The sequence below is a fragment of the Monodon monoceros genome, unplaced genomic scaffold, assembly GCF_005190385.1.
Source record: "Monodon monoceros isolate NGI ecotype Baffin Bay Population unplaced genomic scaffold, NGI_Narwhal_1 Super_Scaffold_15, whole genome shotgun sequence".
NCBI lineage: Eukaryota > Metazoa > Chordata > Mammalia > Artiodactyla > Monodontidae > Monodon > Monodon monoceros.
In genome coordinates this window covers 28,066,913-28,073,084 of record NW_021703771.1, presented here as the reverse complement: position 1 = coordinate 28,073,084, position 6,172 = coordinate 28,066,913, and the positions used below count along the sequence as shown (strand labels likewise).

At 36.7% G+C, this 6,172-nt stretch overlaps 1 pseudogene; it reads left to right on the top strand.

The window, feature by feature from the left end:
• The first annotated feature begins 5,714 nt into the window (after window positions 1-5,714).
• On the top strand, window positions 5,715-5,968 carry LOC114896362 (annotated as a pseudogene).
• Window positions 5,969-6,172: the final 204 nt, after the last annotated feature.

Below are 6,172 nucleotides of genomic sequence, written 5' to 3'. Positions count from 1 at the left end.
TGATGGTTTTCTGACTCCATCGTTCTTTCTTCATTTTTTGGTCTGATTTCTACTGTAAAAAGTTCATTTCCTTTCCCCCCTCCTTTATTTTGTTTATTTATTTATTTATTCATTCATCTATTTATTTATGTCAGTGCAGAGTCATGGATTTTTATTTTACTCACCAGGTTATAATCCATTATTATCAATATTTATTTTGGTGGTCAAATTGTCCCAGATTTGACCAGTGGGTGTCTTTTTGAGCTGACTCATGTATTCGTTTGACTTGTTCCTTTATCTTTACTTCCTTACTTTCTGTCACATCAAGGCTTGTCTTGTACTTCCCATGCCTTAGCTCTGATATCATCTATTTTTCCTAGGAATCCTGGTTCCCTTTAGTGGAGAATGGAATTTATAAACCAGGATCTGAAAAGTAGGCATGCCATTGCTACTGCTGTGTTTTTGTTCCTCTGCCTTCTCAGTGAATAGAATGAAAAAATATCATATAGGTGTGTAAATGAGAAACCTTGCTCTAATTATCATCGATTTATTTGTTTGTTCAAGCCTAGAATACACAAAAGGGAATTTTAGAACTGATAAACTGCAAAGCAAACTTATTAACTAGAGTTTTATATTTCAGTTTTCTTTTTGAGGTAAAATCATAAAGGATACAATTCAATGAGGTCTGAAAAGAATAATATACTCATACAGCCCATTCTCTAACAAGTTATAGAAGATATTCCTCACCGAAAAGTTCTCTAATCCCTCTTCCTGGTCCAGGCACTCTTCCAAACCCTGAGAAAACTACTCTTCTGTTTTCTTCACTTTAGATTGGTTTTTGCCTTTTTGAGGACTTCAATCAATATAATAATGTCTATATTATATATAAACTCTTTTTACCTGGCTCTTTTGTTAAATAAAATGTTTTTGAGATTCACATGTTGTTACATATATCAGTACCTCATGCCTTTTAATGGCTCAGTAATATTCCATTGTATGAAATACCGGTTTATCCCTTCTCCTACTGATGGACAAGTTCATTATCAGTGGAATGTATGCCCCCTCCCCCTCAACTTTTATTGATGATGGAGTTATTACATGTGTTTCCTTGGGATGTGTGGTAGAAACATGTCCCCTTTTCTTGGCTGTCCATTTTTCAAATCCCTTTTGTATTTTAAGAAATATCCCATCCTAGAATCTTGGTGGGATACAGGGCCCCAGCTTCCAGTACAGCAGCCAATGGAGGAAAAACTTTCCTTCCCCTGACCCCTGGCATTAAGAGCTCTGGGCAGGTGATAATAGCTCAGCAGACTGAATTCTTCTGGCAGGAACATTGACTCTGGGGTAGTAAATACAAAGATGGAGGGGCAGTTTTAAACTTAGTTCTAGTTGCAGTGTAGAACAATGACTGCAGTGGCAGCCGGTGGTTTCTGCAGTAACACCCAGTGGCAGTGGTGTCTTACAATGCTCAGGGCAGTGGAGCTAATGGCTGCTTTCTGAACAGATTGGTTCTGCAGAGTGACCTCACCTGATGCTCTCTGCCTCTCTTTGCTTGGTTTCTGCCTATATGGGGAGCCCGAGTTCCAGTTTTCCTAATAATTCTTAATATCCTACATCCTTCCAGTAAGTTAGACAGAATGGATTTCTCTTCCTTGAAAGTAGGAACCCTAACAGTTACAAGACTCAAGGACAAAGTTCTCAGGGACAGTTTGTAGCCAATAAATAGAACTTTCGGTAAATGAAAATCCAGTGCATCTCTTAGTCTTATTACTTAGGTAGCAATAGCACTAACTTCTCAGTCAGCTGAAGCAGTAAGTCAGGTAAGTATATTTAACATAGAATGGCCTAGAATTTATTCTATTATTAGGCATGGAATGATGAAATTTATAGATTATTGTAAATGGTGTATGGTAGCAAATGACAAAAGATGTATCCTAATTCTTGCATACAAATCACCAGTTTTCATCAGTAATATTAGAAGTAGAGAATTATTAACAACATCAATCATTCTATTTCTTTCATAGGACACTATAATATTACACGCACTCTAAAAATTCTATCAGAAAATGATACTACAAGTTAAAGAAATATGTATTGGTTTTCTGGCAAAAATAGCTCAGCCTATTATATATATATATATATATATATATTTTTTCCTCTATAAAGTAAATTGTGGGCACTTGGAGTTGTACGGTGGCAGTCTAGCTATTATGGCCCTCTGCTACCAAAGCGTAACCTGGCTGGATGCTAACAGTAAGAACTACCATTTGCTTTACTACTTACACTTCTACATAATGTAGAATATTTTTGCTAACATTAATTGCCTCTTTAGCTCTTTTAGGACATTAATATTGAGATACAGCATAGAATGGAAGGCTACTAGAGAGACACAGGTGTTGGGAAAAGCAATTAGGCATAAATAACATTAAACATTGTGCTCATTTTTCTACAATATTGTAACTAGTCTCTTAAAGTCCATCTCCCAGAAAATAAGACAGCTTTAAAACTTTTAAATCTAAATTAACTTAGTTCATGGGCACATATTGATGCTGTTTCATACAGAATTGACTCAGATGTGAAATCAAGATCACAGCCCTGATGTAGAGGGGGTTGTGAGTAGCAAATCAGTGTTTTTTAAAAGTTCTCCAGGTAATTTTAAAGTACAGCCAAGGTTAAGGACCTGTATGCTAACCTATGGCCTCAGGGTCTCATTTTCCACCCTAAACTGCTTTTCCCCAAAAGAATTATGGTGTTAGATTTTTTAAAAAGAGAAAAAAAAATCATCTTCCATTTTAACGTTGTAAATGAAGACTATTTTTAAAAAGCTATTTAATAATATATTATTACAGAAACACTCTAACTGTCCTAGAAGAGCAAATAATCTACTTAAACATTTAATTACTTAAGAACCACTGGTTGACCAAATAGATCACATTTTGTCACATAATACATTTTCTGGGAGTTTTTACTTTTAAGATAAGGTTAGACAAGTAATGTCAGTGAATGTCCCCACAGCCATTCCTGAGAAGGTGAAAGCCCTTGCGGTCAGATGTATCTTCAACTTAGAGCAAAATTACATTCCTCCTATCTACTTTGACCCAAGTCTTTCGTAATTGATTTGCCCTCTGGGAGAAGTATTAGGAGTGCTGATAAGCTGTTCCCTGTTTCCTTTTAGCTGCTTGACACGGCTTCACCTTCATTGACCAAAGTCTTCTGGATGATTCTATAGCTACTGACAATCACAAAAAACTGCCTTGGGAAAGTCATGTTGAGAATAAAAATGTATTTCCTCTTCAACTTCTCAACTCTGCAGTTGGAGTGGGGAGGTGAATTGTGTGAGAGAGATATATATATTTAAATACTTTCTGCTACAAATTGATAGTTAAAATTCTGAAAACCAGGAAAAATGCTTGTAGCGTTTTTAGTGATGACCTTTCATGAACATCTCATTTTTTCATTAAATTTGCTTTCTGATAATACCAGGACTAATAATGTATACACACGAGTTAGGAATAACTATAAAAAATATTCTGTTTTTACATCGAAGTGGGGTGGAATGAAGAAAAAGGTGATCTCCTTTCCCTTGCAATACAACGTCCCAACACCAAGCTTTCAGCCTGCTCTGTCCAGAATGGCACCCAGAGGAGGGGGAGGGGAGAAAAAGAGCGCCCCTTATTACTCAGGCATTAGCAACCCCCCTTCAAGTGACTCCTCAAACAAAGTGAAGCTAGAGAAAGGTTTCTCTAGGGGGACTTTGGACCTTCCGAGGTAACTCTTTCACTCTGATTTCCCTTTAACGAAGCAGGTGAAAGGCCATTTGGCACCAGCCGGTTCCTTTTACCCCAGCTGCCTGTGATGAGCGCGGTTGCCAGGCAACCAAGTCTCTGGCTCTCTCTGTGCCTACATCAGGCTAGGAAATTTGGAGGTTTTTAAAGCTGTTTGTTGCAGACAACTTCCACTGAAATGCCTTTAGCTTTTTTAGAACTATTTTTTAAGTCCTTACAGTACAACTACATTATCTTTTCTAATTTTCTCTCCTTTGTAGAAGAGACTATTTAGAGTGTATATGGCTATATTTCCACAGGAAAATATCAAGACCTTGACTTCAAAATCAGAAGTGATTTACATTTTAAAAGAAGAGCAAATGAGCATCACAGCTGCATTTCATATGTTTCTTCCTGTCAGCTTAATTTCTTTCATTTTCTCTCTTCTCCCCTTCTTTTGCTTTTAAAATTTTTATTGGCTTTCCTTTATTTCTTCATTACACCCCACTTCAACGTGTTTCTTTGATATCCTTCTTATTCTCCCCAGTGTCATGAACTCTGTGTTATTAATGCATTCATCTTTAATCAATTGCTAATCTCATGAATTTGAAGTGAATCAAGCCTTTCTGTACAAGCTCACTGGTTCATATTTTCTTCTTACTTCTGAACTCCTTTCATCATCATCATTCTTCTTCTTATTATTATTATTATTAATCTGTGGCTAGAGAGGGTTAAGGGGAAATAACTGACAAATATTCAGAGTTGTTATGTGGACTTGTCTTGTTCCTGGCAGAGAAACCTGCATCATTGCTCTCTGAGCCTCCCAGTGTCCCCTCTCTGCTTGTATGGAGGCCCTCTTGGTACATTCCATTAGCCTTGAACCCACAGAGTTCTCCAAGTATTTTGGTCCTACATTAACCTGGGACATTCTCTTACATACTTAATGTTATGAAGATATTATACTGAGTGCCATTCCATTTAAAAAGGCATGAAATGGGTGTGCTTCCTTTTGTTCTTTGTCTCTGAGTCTGGCAATAACATAAAATAAATGAGAGCAAATTGGTCTGGCTAAGCTTTTAATCTGCTCCTGCAAAGGGAGAAACACCCGGTAATGAGATAAGAAAAAAGGTCAAAGTTCTCCTGGAAAGATGTCCACTCAAGACAGCAATGCATTTCAAACCTGAACACCTTTTGGTGATCCCCACTCCCATCATAAAAAACAAGCCCTGATATTTGTTTATCATCGTAAGGTACCAAGTAGTTTAAGGATTTTGTTTTGTTTGCTCACTAAGAATTTGGTATTATATAGAAGTGGACCTGCTCAACGTCATTGCCTGAAAATCCACTGTTGCAGATAAACTCATCTGTTAAAACTGTTAAAATGAAAAATGGGCTTAATGGTTAATATCCTTACAATTTTGATTTTGAGTTAGTAGGTATGCAACCAATCACATATATTTCTGGAATTTATGAGTAAAAACTGTTCTCCCTCTATGACTCAGTATGATCTTCCATATTTGCTATGGGAAGTATAATGGAAGAGTTACATCCTTTTCTGTATGATAAAATCAGGGTACTGTGTTACAGTAGGCCAGAAAACGGGGTATGGATTTTACTCTGAGTTCAGTCCCTAGCTATCTTTTTGACTTTGGGCAATTCCCTTAATCTTGGTCTCAGTTCCCTCTTCTGTAAAGTTGTATTCTCTGAGATATATTCTGCTGTAAAATTCTATTATTGAATTTTAAAACCACTAACCTTTTCAGTGAGTCTGGTTTAGGAAAGTGATGATATAACATTTGTTCAAACTGGTAAAGTTTTTAAGTGAAAAAGGTATTTAAACCTCCTTGTATTTGTTAATTGAGCTATTTTTTTACTTAGACATGCAATTTCAAAATTTATATCTCTTTTCAACTCTATAGCCAGTGGTTAATAAGTACAATTTCTGGGGTGGTGGGATTCCGGGACGCTGCTATGGAGGGGTGTAGCGAGCCACAGCTGGAGGCTAAGGCCAAGGTCACCAACCAGCTAATAGATTTTCAGTGGAAGCTGGGTGTGGCTGTGAGCTCAGACAGCTGCAGATCACTTAAGTATCCTTATGTTGCAGTGATGCTCAAAGTGGCACATCATTCAGGCCAAGTAAAGAACAAGTCCTTTGAAATGACAATTCCACAGTTTCAGAATTTCTACAGTTCAAGGAAATTGCTGCAGTTATTGAAACTGTGTGAAAACTGATTGCTTTGTTGATGAATTGCTACCATCATTCTAACATCGTGGACTTTACTTTCTGCAACAAAACTGCCTAAGGATCAAATGATATTTATTGAATGAAAATTACACTTTTGGTTTTCCATTTTTTTAAATAATAAAAAAGAAAATGAGACAAACAGGAAAAAAATAAGTACAATTTCTAGAGACTGGGTACACTTGAA